Below are 16635 nucleotides of genomic sequence, written 5' to 3'. Positions count from 1 at the left end.
GTAATCCCTGGCTGTTATATTCTGGTGTTGTTTTTGGGCTGATTATCTTCCCTTTCTTCCGCCGTCTTTTTTCACCAGGAACCGTCGTCCACTCTCGTCCGTCCTCACTGCTCTGGATAATCTCTACCGTTGCATCCTTCATTTTACCAGTCTGCTCGTTTCTTCGTTCCTTGTCTGTGATGTCCTCATCGGGTACTGCCGTCTTCGCCGTTCTCTCTGTCACAAGTTCACGCATTACATCTTCAATGTCTCTGAGCATATGGTCTTCCATGGGGGCCGCTATGTTGTTTTTCGCCGCTGCTGCATATGGCTTTGGCTTAGGGCAGTCTTTAGCCAAATGCTGCGACGAGCCGCATAGATTACATTTCTTTGCTGCTTGGCAGTCTTTCATTGTGTGCCCAATAACGTGACAGTTTCTGCATTGTACTTGTGTGCATGTTTCGGCTACATGTCCATATGTGTTACACTTTCGGCAGAACCTTGGTTGACCTTAGTAGATTAAGAAACCGCGGTCTGCTCCTATAGCGAAGCGGCGGGCGGGTGTAGATAGCCATCATGGCCGTTTCTATCCTCTCTCAGCTGAATTTTAAACTGTTTTTTCCCAGTCCATATTCCTAAAGCATCTTTTATTTCCCTCACTCCGGGCAAGACAGTCACGTACTTATTGAGGAAATATCTTACTGTTTCTTCTGACACCCATGGGTTGTACATGTGTATAGTGTCGATGCGGTTGTTATTTCTTGCCAAAGAGACGACCTGAAAATTTTTCAGCGTAGAATTTGCTTGCTGGTTAGCCAAATCTTGTGCCTCTTCTGGTGGTGCTGGTGTAGAAAGAGACATCGTAAAAACTTTCTGTCGTATTCTGTTGGAGGCAGAAAATGTCATCTGGCTTCATCTTCAAGGCACTGAAGAGGATTTCTCTTCCGTCTTCCATACAAAACACAGCGTGTTTTTCAGTCCGGCCATTGTTCTTGCCGACTGCATAGTGGCCGATGCTGCCATCGCCACCGAAAACGTGGCCATGAGTGTACCTGGCACGTGATCTTGATCTTAGCCAAAAGGCAGAGAAGCGATCTGCGAAACTGATAAGAACAGATACTACAGTTGATCTTAGCCAAAAGGCCGAGAAGTGATAACCCCTTGCCGTTGGCAGCATAAGGCCTCCCCTCCGGTCCAGTCCGGTCCAGGCCCTCCTCGTCGGGGTGTCACAGTATTTTACCATCAATATGGTACGATCAATATAGTAATGGGCACCTTGGAAGAGCCACCAGCCAAAGACACCCAACCTTGCATCAAAAATGGAGAATAAATCTCAAGCTCAGACTCCCCACTACCAGTAAGAGCATCAAGTGGCGACAGATTTAACAAACTTGTTGTTCTTTTTATTCAGAGAGAAGCAATTGTCAATGGTGTGCCACGCTTCCTACAATACATTCTCCTTACTACCTCACCTCAGCGTTGACAGTGAACTTCAATGGAGGCTTACGGCCCCTGGAATCTGCGTCAAAACACTCTGATGCCAGGGCCACACTGCCTGTGTGAGCGGCGTGTGTGCGTTGCGGAACCTGATGCTTTTAATTTCGGTGCCCATGTTAACAGGTTAGAGCAGCCACACAGCCAGCGTGAGCAGCGCGACTCAGGCGTGGCATGGCTGTGGCTCATTTACAGATTCGGCGTGTCGCCTATTTAGACGTGTGTGGTTCTCAGCAAATATAGACAGGGAAAACGATCTGTTGGTAGTCATATTGACACCATACGAGCAACATTACACCTTTCAGTACAGTTTCAATGTCTATATCTGTAGTATATGTCACAGACATGGAAAAAAAAATATATATATATTTTTTTACCCAACACTTTGTTTCCGTTTCAAATTAAAAGCCTTCTAACGTTTCTGTGGACAGAATCCCTTCATTTGTTAACACAAGGCTTCTATTGTTAAGTATTTGCAGGACTGTGTTGTAGAAAATTCAGAGTAAAATTCAGAGTACTGGCTTTTAATTGTGGAAATACGGTAGTCATAGCAGAAACCCCACATAGGTTATAATTATATTATATTAATAAGTTAAAAGAACATCAGGTGAAGGGCAGTATTTTTCCGGTGTGCTCTCTCTCTCTCTCTCTCTCTCTCTCTCTCTCTCTCTCTCTCTCTCTCCGAACGAGGATAAACAAAAACCACGTAGAAACAAACTCAATGTAGAAAGATAGGGCTGGAAGGCAGTGCCGCAGCAGCAACGCTGTCTGTGTGGACACCACAGGCGTGCGAGCCGCAGCAGTTCAGCGAGGTAGCCGTCACGCACAGGTAGAGGTAGGCGGTGTGGCCTGGGCTTGAGACTGTTAGCTGAACCCGATCTATTGAAAGAAGTTCTATGCATCAAAACATACTCGTCTGCCAGAATAGCGGCTTGTAAGGGTTTAACCACCTTCTGCTCATTAAGGTAAGTAGAAACCCTCTCAGGTAAACAGTTTTTGAGCTCTTCCATTACAACCAAATCTCTTAAATGCTCAAAGGTTTTCATCCCTTGCGCTGAACACCAGCAATTAAAAAGGCCCTCCTTTTCTCAAGCAAAATCCACATATGTTTGATTATCATACTTCCTAAACCAGCGAAACTTCTGTCGATAAGCCTCAGGGACCAATTCATACGCTCTAAGGACAGCAGCCTTAACTTTATCATAGTCTTGGCTCAGATAAGGAGAGGCATATGCCTCCTGCACCTTGCCTGTAAGTACACACTGAAGCAATAATGTCCAAACATCTCTGGGCCATTTTAACGTTGTAGCCACACGCTCAAACAAGATGAAATAGTTATCAATGTCTTTTTCACGGAACGGAGGCACCAAACGGATACATTTATTTACATCAAACTCAAAAGACGTGCATGATTGTGACACAGGAGAGGGAGATACCACCACCAACTCAAGCTCTTTTGCGTACTAGTCTCCTAATTTCCTCCTCCATTTTTCTAAGCTGCAGCTCATTTTCTTGTAGATCTAAACACCGCATATCAGCTGATCCTTAGTACAACGGTGCAATTTATCCACTCATGGTTGCGCAACAAAATAATCAAGCTGAAACTCCATTTCACATCACGTAGCCTACAAGACAACTACAAACAGAACAAAAAAATCACAAACAAATGAGCTACCGCAAGGCAAAATCTAAACGTAGCATCAACTAGGTGGCATCAAACAAATGCAACCACTGTGCCAAATAGTCAAGTGTCACAGACACCTCCAATTAACTCACACAGGGCTACATACATCAATGTAACAATGTAAGCACCAACCAAAAAATCCCACAACACACCACAGAGTTACCAGACAGGCACAAAGATAACAACTGCGATAGAAAAAAAAAAAGTTGCTAGACCTATGAAACGCATTACAGCTGAAAGGTTACAGCAATAACTGCGCTCAAAAGTGTTACAAATAACCGTCCTCAAGTAACATGCACAGCTACAAATACCACAACACCCCACAGGATGACAGATTTTTTTTTTGTTTTGTTTATTTATTGTTAATCATTTCAAGCAGATTCCATAAAAACTTCACATAGTTAAGACAGTTACCTTTTAAAGTACAAGTCAAACAATAAATAAGTGTATTCTGTAAAACCTTATTTAAACATTTTAAACAATTGTTTTAAGAGGCATTTCAGATAGAAGTTGTCATAAGTTAAAGGTATACATAAATGTTTTCATCTTGTGTATGTCAGTGTGTATTGAGTGTCCATGTTAAAAGGTCGTTAAAAAGGAGTACATTGGTTTAAAATGCCCCTTTCCAAGTCCATTGCTGTGTGGGAGCATAGTGAGTCTCTACCAAGGGTAACTCATTTCACCCCCTCAAACAGATTAGGTCTCTCGGGATCTTGTCGTGGTGCTCAGAGGAGGCCCTCACCTTGTTGCTCCTTCCCACCTGCCTCACCCGGAGGGTCAGCCCGCCGCTGTTTTGAACTTTTCTGGTGTGGCTCCGGCTCCTTCGTCCGAATAGGCACAGAGGCGATTCTTCTTTGCAGCTGTGTCCTAGGCCTGCCGCCTGCAGCACCGGCCATTTGGACCGTCGCTGCGGCCATCCGGATCACAGCCACGGAGGGGGGGATCTGCATGTGCTTCCTTTCTGGAGGTCCATATGGCGTCTTTGATGGCGGCTAGGATGAGCCACTGTTTTGCGAAGTCACATGCTGGTATTTGTTTTTTTTGGCTCACCCCATGTAGCACCAGCTGTGCTGTAAGGACCTCCCTTGCCGGCAAGTACGGGAATTGCAAGGAGCCGGCCGTTGCCTACGGCAGCGCTGCACTCCCAGAGCAGATGCCTCACCGAATCAGGCGCGCCACAACATGGTCGGGGGCAAGTTGAGTGCGCTGACATACATTACATTAGTACATTACGGACCTGAATGGGAGGATCTCGTGAGCCACTATCCATGACAGGTCCCGGAGTCTGTTTGGAAGAGCGGAATGGTTCACGTTGCGCCAAACTGTTGAGGGCTCACCAAATGCGAGCCTGCGCACTGGACTCACTGGTTCCTGCTCCTGCACAACAGAAATCATAGAGTGGTGGTTAGTCAAAACTTGCAACTCTTCCTGCTCAAGGTTAAAATGTCTTAAAAATGTCTGGATAAAGGCATAGGCTGGTGACAGGTTAAAAGACACAGGTACATTAAGATTAGTGGGTAAAATCTTTAGTCTTCTGAGGTACGACCCCATCCAGAACCGTGTCATTGCTGCGGTCTTCGGGTTTTTGGATGGGGCTGTGGCGGCTGTGATGTGTAGTGCGGTGTATCTGCTTCCTAAAAATAAGTACAGGTCTGGCATTCCTTTTCCTCCTTTCTCCTTCGGCTTCTTCATCACGTTTCTCCTCAGTCGTTTCCACTTGGAGCCCCACAGGAAAAAAAAATGGCTCGTTCCAGGTCTAAAAGCACTCTTCTGGGTGGGATAAAACAAAGGTAAGATCACTGCTTTGATGATTAAAATCTTTCCTTCTATGGTCAGTCTTCTAAGTCTCCAGTACCCTAGTCTCTGTATGACTTTCCCTACCATGTCTGGCCAATTTGTTTTCCCTCCCTCTTCCCTATCGAATTTGATCCCAAGTATCTTTTGGTCAGTCTGGGTCACAGTCAGGGGGAGTCCTGTTGTCTCAGCCACTGTCCACGGTCCATAAAAATAGGCTTGGGTCTTGCTTCTATTCAGCTTTGACCCAGAGGCCCATCCAAACCAGTCAGTCAAGTCCAGCGTCCTGTTGACAGATAAAAGGTCAGAGCATAAAATGTTTGTCGTCCATATATAAAAAACATTTTGTCACGAGTCCGCCGCTCCCTGGGGCTCCTACCCCATTGATTCGTTGGTCCCTTCTCAAGATCTGTGCCAGCGGTTCTATACATACAATGTAGAGGAGGGCAGATAACGGACAACTCTGATGGACACCGCAGTTTATATTGACTGCTTTTGTCAGATGCCTGTTAACAATGAATTTGCTGGTAATGCCCTGGTACAACAAACCCACCCAGGCTATAATCCTTCTTGGGAACCCCATTTTTTGCAGTACCTGGAAAAGGTACTGGTGCAAGACCCGATCAAAGGCTTTCTCAAAATCTAAATTTAGGACTACTAGCCGGATGTTTCTGTCTCTCGCATAGCAGATGGTGTCTCGAATCAGTACGAGGCTGTCGGTGATCTTCCTCCCCGGGACAGCACAGGCTTGATCTGGGTGAATCAGCTCTTCTAAAAACAAAGACATACGTGATGCTTAGAGTTTACTAAAGAGTTTACAATCAAAGTTTAAAAGTGTGATAGGTCTCCAATTCAACTCGGTCTTGTCTTTGTCACTATCCCTACTCTAAAACTGTCAGGGAGTCGGTCAAGTTGTTCAAAATCCATAAAACCAGCAAGCAAGCCAGGTGCTAAAATGTCCCAAAAAGTCAAATAAAATTCCAAAGGAAGCCCATCTTCTCCTGGGGACTTCCCTGCCTTAAAACTCTTGATACATTTATTTAACTCGAGAATGGTAAAATCTTGGGTTAAAAGCACACTGTCATCTACTGTTTGTTCAATGAATTTTAAAACTTCAGTCATGGTGTCTCTTTTAACAGGTTTTCACTGTATCACTCCTTATAAAAGTTCAACAGTTTCTTTAATTTCCTTTGTTAAGTCAAATGTGCACCCATTTTCTTTTTTTAGTCTTGAAATGGTCCCCCCTTTATTTACAGTTTTCTTAAAAAAAATATCTTGTGCACTTCTCTCCTTCCTCTATTTCTCTTTCCCTGCTTCTTAAAATGACACCTTTGCTTTTAATTAATGCTAAAACTGACATCTCTGTTTTAATTTGTTTTATCTCTTTGTTTAAATCCATCCCTTCTTGGTTTAGTTTAAAATACCGCTGGAGTCGTTTCTGCAGTCCCAACATGCGTCTGTTGTCCCTATCTTTTTTTCTCTTACCTGCCGGTCTAAAGAAAGTCTGGGTCCTTCCTTTCACCATTTCCCACCAGTGTGCATGTGTATCGTAAAGGTCTTGAAGGGTCTGCCACTCTTGGTACTGCTCCCTATACTGGCTAACTAACTCCCTATCTTCTAACAGGGAGCAGTTGAGCTTCCACAGACCACTTCCTGATGTCACACCAGAAGAGAGTGAAAGGGTGCGGGAAAGCATTGCGTGCCAATCTAGCATCGGTTGGTGGGCAATCGTGATGAAATGTAATCTATGCGAGAGGCTCTGGTGCCATCATTACTGAACCAGGTGAAGCCCTCCTCTCTGGGATGCATGGTTTTAAAACAGTCTTAAAGTTTAAAATCTCTGCATATGCCCTGTAATAACACTGATGTTTTGTCAACTTTAAAATCTTCCCCTGTTCTTTTCCTATCATTTCTGTTTAAAATACAATGAAAGTCCCCCCCTACAACTAAAGGTGCCCTACTTAGCATGTGGGACTGCAAGTCTTCCAAAATGTCACACCTGTTATTTTTGTCGTTAAAGCCATACATATTTAAGACGTTAAAATATTTTCCCATAAAAGTCAGGTGTGCTACAAGTGCCCGACCATCTCTCACCACAGTGCTGCCTTTCACCAGGACCAAAGTTTTTGATGGCCACTCCATCATTTTTGTTTTCATTTGATCCACTCCATATCGATGTTCGTGGCCATAACTCCTCTCACTCTCTGTAGTGATTTAAAAATGGCAGGCTACACTCCTGTATTAAAAACACATCTGACATAAAAGAGTTAAGAAAGGATAAAACAGTCTGGGCTCTAACTCTCGACTTCACACTTCTCACATTGATGGTTGAGAAGGTGAGTGTCATGAGTATGGTTAAAATTAACAGATATGAAATCTTAAAAGGCTAAAAGGGAGTTTCAATGTTAGAAAGGCAGTTAGTCAAATTCTTGTGAATAGGGTTCTTCCTTCCCTCTGAGTTTTGAGTCCTTAGGGGTTGATTGCAGAGCTATGGCAAGGGGTTATCGCTTCTCAGCCTTTTGGCTAAGATCAAGTGTAGTATCTGTTCTTATCAGTTTAATATCTGATACATCCTCTATAAGGGGACAACATATTAAACGGATTGTTAGGAGCAGGAGTCGAAAAAGGGGCTTGCTCCGTTCGCTCCACGCATCGACCCGGTATTGCAGTGCCGCTGGGAACGGTGCACCCTTCTCTCGCTCTGTGGAAAAGCAAAATCTGAAAACGTGGACAGCCGGTCTGCAAGTCCTACCTAATATCTAATATCTGATATCGGACCGGAAGACCAAGAACAAAGCGGACGGCATTTCTGTGCGCCTGGAAATTGGTCAAAGCAGTCTGTGCTGCGTTTTGTCGGAGGTGAATTTCCGGGTCATCGGATTGGATTAGGCTCAGGCTCCCGAGAAGGCGGGGTGGAGTGCCAGCAAAGGTGTGGCCTGTACTTTGCTATGCAGCTAGCCAAACAGGGGGGAGCACCGTGAAGCTGTTGACCGAGACGACTAGGGTCTTTGGCCGCTCTTGCGGAGAGAGGCTGTACTTACTCTGGTTTCTCTTCATAACGTACAGATTTTTCGCCTTTTACTAAAGACTTCCGTGGAGAGTAACACCAAAGAGTTAAACGTATTTTTGGCAGGCTTAGCGCTTTGGCTGAGCCCTGTACAGTTGTGCAAGGAAACAGAAAACTAGGTCAGCAGATACGCCAGAGACTCCGTGGGCGGAGGTGCTAAGCACCAGCAATTGTTATGGTAAAAGACTGCGACACCCCGACGAGGACGGACCGGACCGGAGGGGCGGCCTTGTGCTGCCAACCGCAGGGGGTTATCGCTTCTCGGCCTTTTGGCTAAGACTGCGATCACCTCCTGCTGGTGGTAAAAATTCTTGCCTGTTGTGGCATTGATTGTTACCCACACTTGGGAGGATAATATATTTATTTCTAAAGTGAAAATTACAATTTTGTTGGTTGTATTTATTTCACGAACAGGAATTCATCGTTTCAGAGTCCTTGCTTGCCTGTACTCAGATTTTCACCAAGACCAAACCACCCGAGAAAAGGTAAGTGTTTTGTATTTTACCCTTTAGGAGTGATTTCACTGTTTTACTTCCCTTTTAGCCCTTTTTTTAGTTCTTTGGTAGTTTTTGTACGTGGTGGTTTAGGTTTCTTAATTGTTTTTAACTTGTGGTGTCCCCACCATGTCGGCTGGCCAGGCCGGCATGCGGAGGCACCACAGCGTGCGTTTTAAATTGAAAGAAAAAGATGGCAGGCTCCTGGAGATGTCCAGAATGGACTTCTCCAGGAAGCTTATACAAAAGGCATTAGGTTTCACGGCAAAGGACTTGAACTGTATTTTGACCCTTCCCTTCAACAAAGGGTTCGATGTAAGTTTCGGATCCGCTATTGTGCTTCGAGAATTTTGGACACGCTTTGAAAATGTAAAAACCCAGTTTTCTGCCTTCAATGTTGAGAAACTGACTGACAATGCCTCAAAAGTGGTTATTGCCAGAATGTTCAATGAGACAGTGAATGCAGATGACATTTGTTTGTGGCTGGGAAGATATTGCACTGTTAAGGGCCAGGCTACCAAAGTGAGAGATGAGGATGGCATTTGGACTTGCGCCTGGAGGGTCCCCATCCAACAATGGCAGGACCCCCAGGGCTACCAAGGCCTGAAACATCTGCCATCAATGATAGTTCTGGGAGACAACAGAGGCTACATTCATTACCAGGGACAACCCAAGCTCTGCCGCAAGTGTGGTGAGCACGGGCACCTGGTAGAAGCGTGCCAAAAAATTGTTTGTGGGAAGTGTAGAGAAATTGGGCACGTTTTTGAGCAGTGTCCAAATGGTAGAAAGTGTAATCTTTGTGGAGAGTCAAATCACATCTTCAGAGATTGCCCCAAATCCTTTGCCAACAAGCTAAAGGCTAACAAGAAGGCCGAGAATGAGGAACAAGATGGTGGACAAAGGGAGGCAGTTGGAGAGCAAATTGAAGAGGCTGGGCTAGAAGATTCAAATCTCCCGCCAAATCCTGAGGTTGGAGGAGAGGGATCAGGTGAGGCGGGAGAGGGGGAGGGGCCTGTTATTGCCCCACAAATGGAGAGTACTGAGGGAGAGGAGGCAATACAGGCAGAGAGCGGAGCTGGAAATGATAGCCCCCTCCCCAACGCCCAGCAAATCAAGAGGCCTGCCTCAGAGTTGTCCTCTGAGACTCCTGGAACCTCAGAGAAGCGGGGGAGAGCTGCGTACTCCTCAGACAGCTCGTCTGTGGAGGAGTCCAGAGTCTTCCCCTCAGATTCTCCAAACCAGGTCTCTTTTTTAAAGGTAGCTCTGCAATCAACCCCTAAGGACTCGATACGGAACGCAGCATTACCCCCAAGACCAGCTGCCAGAGTCCGGAAAGGGAATGGAGCTCAGACCCCTCCCCTTTCCCCCATAAAGGGAAAGGAAGAGCTGCATTCACAATTATTTGGTTAACTGCCTTTCTTTTATAGTTTTTAACCCTGTTATCTTAATTCTTTTAAACTGTCATGCCTGTTGTTTTAAACATTATACTCATGACCCTCATAATTTCCACCCTTAATGTGAGAAGTGTGAGGTCGGGAGTTAGAGCCACAACAGTTTTATCCTTTCTTAGTGCTTTTAATGCAGATGTGTTTTTACTCCAGGAGTGCGCCATACCGTTTTTAAAACACTATAGGGAATGGGAGGAGAAGTGGCCACATCAATCCATATGGAGCGGATCCAATGAAAACAGGAATGATGGAGTGGCCATTTTAATTAAAAACCCCTCTATTCTGGTGAAGGGCAACACTGTGGTGAGAGACGGGCGGGCACTTTTAGCACATCTGACGTACATGGGAAAGGATTTTAACGTACTAAATATTTATGGTTTTAACGACAGAAACGACAGGTATGACCTTTTAGAAGACCTGCAGTCCCACTTGCTAGGTAGGGCGCCGCTGGTGGTAGGAGGGGATTTTAACTGTGTTTTATCCAGCAAGGATAGGAAGGGGGCAGGGGAGGATTTTAAAATTGACAAAATATCCTGTTTATTGCAGGGTTTATGCAGGGATTTTAAACTCCAAGACTGTTTTAAAATCATGCATCCCGGAGAGGAAGGCTTCACCTGGTTCAGTGGTGATGGCAACAGAGCCTCTCGCATAGACTATATATTTACAAGGGACTGCCCGCCAACCGATGCTAGATTGACCCCTGTTTTCTTCTCTGATCACATAATGCTCTCCTGCACCCTCTCACCTTTTTCGGGTTTGACAACAGGAAGTGGTCTGTGGAAGCTCAACTGCTCCCTGTTAGAGGATAGGGAGTTAGTTAGCCAGTTCAGGGAGCAGTACAAAGAGTGGCAGACCCTTCAAGACTTGTACGATACACGTGCACACTGGTGGGAAATGGTGAAGGGAAAGACCCAGACTTTTTTTAGAAAGGCAGGTAGGAGGAAAAAAGATAGGGAAAACAGACGCATGCTGGGACTGCAGAAGCGACTACAGCGCTATTTTAAACTACAGCAACAGGGCATGGATTTTAGTGAAGAGATTAAACAAGTCAAAACAGAAATGTCGGTTTTAGCAGACATTAAAAGTAAGGGTGTCATTCTAAGAAGTAAGGAAAGGGAGATCGAGGAGGGGGAAAAGTGTACCAGATACTTTTTTAAGAAAATTGTCAACAAAGGGGGGGGTATTTTACAATTAAAAAAAGAAAGTGGGTACACAGCAAACACAACAGAAGAAATCAAAGACACTATAGAGACCTTCTACGGGGATCTTTACAAGGAAAAAAATATTAGAATGGACACCATGACAGAGGTTTTAAAAGTCATTGACAAAACAGTAAAGGATAGTGTGCTTTTAACCCAAGATTTTACCCTTTTAGAGTTAGATAAATGTGTAAAAAATTTTAAGAAAGGGAAGTCCCCAGGAGAAGACGGGCTTCCCTTGGACTTTTATCTGACTTTTTGGGACATTTTAGCACCGGACCTACTTTTTGTTTTTATGGACTTTGAACAACTGGACAGACTACCTGACAGTTTTAGAGCAGGGATAGTGACTCTACTTCACAAAAAGAACGACAGGACTGAACTAAAAAACTGGAGACCTATCACCCTCTTAAATCTTGACTGCAAACTTTTTAGTAAACTTTTATCTGCTCGTATGTCCCTGGTTTTAGAGGAGGTGATTCACCCGGATCAAGCCTGTGCCATCCCGGGGAGGAAGATCACCGACAGCCTCGTACTGATCCGAGACACCATCTGTTATGCGAGAGACAGAAACATCCGGCTAGTAGTACTAAATTTAGATTTTGAGAAAGCCTTTGATCGGATCTCGCACCAGTACCTTTTCCAGGTACTGCAAAAAATGGGGTTTCCAGAAAGGTTTATAGCCTGGGTGGGATTGCTGTACCGGGACATTGCCAGCAGATTTGTTGTTAATGGGCATCTAACAAAAGCAGTTAACATACACTGCGGTGTCCGTCAGGGTTGTCCGTTATCAGCCCTCCTCTATGTCACCTGTATAGAGCCGTTGGCACAGATCTTGAGAAGGGACCAAAGAATCAATGGCGTGGCAATCCCGGGGAGCGGGGGATTGACCACAAAATGTGCAATATATATGGACGATTTTAACATTTTATGTACTGACCTTTTATCTGTCAACAGGACACTGGACTTGACTGACTGGTTCGGACAGGCCTCTGGGTCAAAGCTTAACAGAGATAAGACTCAAGCCCAATTTTACGGACCGTGGACAGCGACCGAGACGACAGGACTCCCCTTGACTGTGACCCAGACTGACCAAAAAATACTGGGGGTTAAATTTGATAGGGAGGGGGGAGGAAAAGGAAACTGGCCAGACATGGTAGGGAAAGTTAGACAGAGACTAGGGTACTGGGGACTTAGAAGACTGACAATGGAAGGAAAGGTTTTAATCATTAAAGCAGTGATTTTACCTTTGCTTTTATTAACCACTTCTGTTTTTATCCCACCACGAAGAGTGCTTTTAGATCTGGAACGCGCCATCTTTTACTTCTTGTGGGGGTCGAAATGGGAGAGGCTGAGGAGAGAGGTGATGAAAAAGCCGAAAGAGAAAGGAGGAAAGGGAGTCCCGGACCTACACCAGTTTTTAGGAAGCCGATACAGCACCCTGCACATCACCTACGCCACAGCCCCATCCAGAGATCACAAAACGACAGCAATGGCACGATTCTGGATGGGGTCCTACCTCAGACACTTAAAAGTTTTATCCATTGATCTTAGAGTACCTGTGTCTTTTAACCTGCCACCGGCCTACGCTTTTATCCAGAAATTTCTAAAGCATTTTAAACTAGAGCAAGAGGACCTGTCTATTTTAACCCACCATCGCTCTCTTCTCTCTGTTGTGCAGGAGCGGGAATCAATGTATCCAGTGCGCGGGCTCACAATAGGCGAGCCCTCAACAGTTTGGCGCAACGTAAACCATCCCGCCCTCTCGAACAGACTCCGGGACCTGTCGTGGATGGTGGCTCATGAGATCCTCCCAGTCAGGTCCGTAATGCACTCCCGGGGCATGTCAACGCTCTCAACTTGCCCCCGACCGGGGTGTGGCGCACCTGAGTCGGTGAGGCACCTGCTCTGGGAGTGCAGCGCTGCTGTAGACCAGTGGGCAACGGCCGGCTCCCTAAAATTCCTGTGCTTACCAGCAGGGGAGGTCCTGACAGCACAGCTAATGCTGTACGGGGTGGGCCAGGAACAAATATTACCAGCAGAATTTGCCAAACAGTGGCTCACCCTGGCCGCCATCAAAGACGCCATATGGACCTCCAGAAACCTGCTGGTAAGGAAGCACACGCAGATCCCCCCAGTGGCTGCGATCCACATGGCCGCAGCGGCGGTGCAAGCAGCCGTCGCTGCAGGCGGCAGGCCTAGGACGCAGTCACAAAGAAAAATCGCCTCTGTGCCCATTCGGACGTGGGAGCCGGAGCCACACACATAAAGGGTCAAGGCAGCGGCGGCCTGGCTCTCCGGGTGTGGTAGGTGGGAAGGAGCAGAAGGGAGAGGGTCCCCTCTGAGCACCAGAAACAGGTTCCGAGAGACCCAAAGCTGTTCGGGAGAGCGGGATGAGTTGATCCTTGTTAGGGATTCATCCCGCCCCTGCACAACGAATAAGAACACAAACACTGACACTGATTTACACAGAGACAATTATTCTTTTCCTCTACTTTTAATACAACAATGTTATCTTATCTGTAATCCATCTTAAAACAATTGTTTTATTGTTTTTACTGTTTTAAACAAAAGAACATGGTTTTAAAGACAACTCATATTTATTTGTTTGTTTGTATTTTGAAAAGATGTGTGTAAATGATTGTATGATTGTAAACTGTGTATGTTTTTCTGGAATAAGTGTCAATAAATTTTTTCAAAAGAAAAAATCTGTTCTTATCAGTTTAATATCTGATACGTCCTCTATAAGGGGACAACATATTAAACGGATTTTTAGGAGCAGGAGTCGAAAAAGGGGCTTGCTCCGTTCGCTCCACGCATCGACCCGGTATTGCAGTGCCGCTGGGAACGGTGCACCCTTCTCTCGCTCTGTGGAAAAGCAAAATCTCAAAACACGGAAAGCCAGTCTGCAAGTCCTACCTAATATCTAATATCGGACCGAAGGACCAAGAACAAAGTGGACGGCGTTTTTGTGCGCCTGGAAACTGGTCAAAGCAGTCTGTGCTGCGTTTTCTCGGAGGTGAATTTCCGGGTCATCGGATTGGATTAGGCTCAGGCTCCCGAGAAGGCGGGGTGGAGTGCCAGCAAAGGTGTGGCCTGTACTTTGCTATGCAGCTAGCCAAACAGGGGGGAGCACCGTGAAGCTGTTGACCGAGACGACTCGGGTCTTTGGCCGCTCTTGCGGAGAGAGGCTGTACTTACTCTGGTTTCTCTTCATAACGTACAAGTCTTTCGCCTTTTACTAAAGACTTCCGTGGAGAGTAACACCAAAGAGTTAAACGTATTTTTGGCGGGCTTAGCGCTTTGGCTGAGCCCTGTACAGTTGTGCAAGGAAACAGAAAACTAGGTCGGCAGATAATGCCAGAGACTCCGTGGGCGGAGGTGCTAAGCACCAGCAATTGTTATGGTAAAAGACTGCGACACCCCGACGAGGACGGGCCGGACCGGAGGGGCGGCCTTGTGCTGCCAACGGCAGGGGGTTATCGCTTCTCGGCCTTTTGGCTAAGACTGCGATCACCTCCTGCTGGTGGTAAAAATTCTTGCCTGTTGTGGCATTGACTGTTACCCACACTTGGGAGGATAATATATTTATTCCTAAAGTGAAAATTACAATTTTGGTGGTTGTATTTCTTTCACGAACAGGAATTCATCGGTTCAGAGTCCTTGCTTGCCTGTACTCAGATTTTCACCAAGACCAAACCACCTGAGAAAAGGTGTTTTGTATTTTACCTTTTAGGAGTGATTTTACTGTTTTACTTCCCTTTTAGCCCCTTTTTTAGTTCTTTGGTAGTTTTTGTACGTGGTGGTTTAGGTTTCTTAATTGTTTTTAACTTGTGGTGTCCCCACCATGTCGGCTGGCCAGGCTGGCATGCGGAGGCACCACAGTGTGCGTTTTAAATTGAAAGAAAAAGATGGCAGGCTCCTGGGCCCTCATTTATCAACATTGCGTAGAAAAGGTTCTAAATTCTCTCTTACGAATACAATTTAGAATGTGCATAAGTACAAAAAAATCGGTATTTATCAAACGTGCGTACGCACACCTGTAAGTAACCTGCCTTGATAAATATCACACGTTCTAAACCACCATCATGCTCGTGCACAGCCACTCATTAACATAAATTTACGCCCCCAATTGACCATATATGGTGACAACCTTCCCTTTAAATGCAGCAGGAAACGTCATTGATATCTCTTCTGTGCTGAACACAGGTCAGACAAAGAACGCAGGAGGAAGAATTTACAGATGCAGACACTGAATTATTAAAATTATTAAATTTTTGTGGCACCACAAAATACTTTTTGGAACACTCGATGGTAGATTGATAACCAAGCGAAAACATCCAGCCCGTCAGCAGGTGAGAGCGGCGGCATTAAACAGTTTTATCAGCAGAGCAGTGGCAGAAAAAAAAAAGAAGTTTTGACCTGAATCCAAAATAATCATAGTCAACAACAGGGACATTGCTGCAACAGGCGGAGAACAGACTGAGACCAGCCTGTCCGATGTGGACCGGACACTCCGGACACCGGATTGTGATAGATAATTTTCATTTGAATATATTTCTCTCAGCCTGCAGGTCCTCCCTGAAGGAGAAGGTGGGGCAGAGGTCCAATAAAACTAAATCTACTGAGTCGCCCCTCATCGCTTTCAGTTAAAAAGTTGGTGCGCTCTCTGAGAACGCTCCATGCGCAATGCATAATGCTCCAAATCATCCATCAAAGCAAGATGAGCCATTTTACGCACACAACTATCAATGTCTTATTGTTGCCTTTTATGATTGCCTATACCCTGAATTTCATCACCCATACTAATAATTAAAATGATGATTAATCGATTTAATTCAGTATGCTTAAATGGACTAGATAATATAGTTGAACAATATGCACTGTCGAAATTGTATATGAATGGTATAACATGCACTTTTAGTCTCAACTACTGAAGCCTATGGAATTTTATATTAATAATTATGAAAATACCTATTCATTTGATTGTCTGTTCCTGTCGTTCTTGGTGGTCTTTCATTTTCAACCGCTTGGTGCTGTGCGTAAGCATGGTCAGAGCTGTGCTTAAATTTACGCACGTTCTCAAGCATAAGTACAAATTGATAAATCCGACTCTTTGCTTAGAAATGGTCGTACGCATGGTTTACACACATATTTGTACTTTTGATTTTTACGTACTCTTGATAAATGAGGGCCCTGGAGATGTCCAGAATGGACTTCTCCAGGAAGCTTATACAAAAGGCATTAGGTTTCACGGCAAAGGACTTGAACTGTATTTTGACCGTTCCCTTCAACAAAGGGTTCGATGTAAGTTTCGGATCCGCTATTGTGCTTCGAGAATTTTGGACACGCTTTGAAAATGTAAAAACCCAGTTTTCTGCCTTCAATGTTGAGAAACTGACTGACAATGCCTCAAAAGTGGTTATTGTCAGAATGTTCAATGAGACAGTGAATGCAGATGACATTTGTTTGTGGC

General features: G+C 45.1%; 3 non-coding genes and 2 pseudogenes across 3 annotated transcripts; 4 read left to right on the top strand and 1 right to left on the bottom strand.

Annotated features, from left to right (window-relative positions):
• Positions 1-969: 969 nt before the first annotated feature.
• On the bottom strand, positions 970-1134 carry LOC139644325 (U2 spliceosomal RNA; annotated as a pseudogene).
• Positions 1135-7454: 6320 nt separating this feature from the next.
• LOC139644316 (U2 spliceosomal RNA) lies at positions 7455-7645 on the top strand. The gene has a single exon (XR_011695183.1). It is a non-coding gene; the product is annotated as a U2 spliceosomal RNA (small nuclear RNA).
• A 343-nt stretch (positions 7646-7988) lies between these two features.
• On the top strand, positions 7989-8104 carry LOC139644291 (U5 spliceosomal RNA). Its single transcript, XR_011695158.1, has one exon. It is a non-coding gene; the product is annotated as a U5 spliceosomal RNA (small nuclear RNA).
• Positions 8105-13844: 5740 nt separating this feature from the next.
• LOC139644318 (U2 spliceosomal RNA) lies at positions 13845-14020 on the top strand (annotated as a pseudogene).
• A 336-nt stretch (positions 14021-14356) lies between these two features.
• LOC139644285 (U5 spliceosomal RNA) lies at positions 14357-14472 on the top strand. Its single transcript, XR_011695153.1, has one exon. It is a non-coding gene; the product is annotated as a U5 spliceosomal RNA (small nuclear RNA).
• The last annotated feature ends 2163 nt before the right edge of the window (positions 14473-16635 follow it).

Source organism: Centroberyx affinis, unplaced genomic scaffold (genome assembly GCF_046629955.1).
Source record: "Centroberyx affinis isolate AG114_WGS23_722 - 3 ecotype Tasmania unplaced genomic scaffold, CSIRO-AGI_Caff_v1 ptg000721l_1, whole genome shotgun sequence".
NCBI lineage: Eukaryota > Metazoa > Chordata > Actinopteri > Beryciformes > Berycidae > Centroberyx > Centroberyx affinis.
This window is presented reverse-complemented; position numbering and strand designations above follow the sequence as displayed.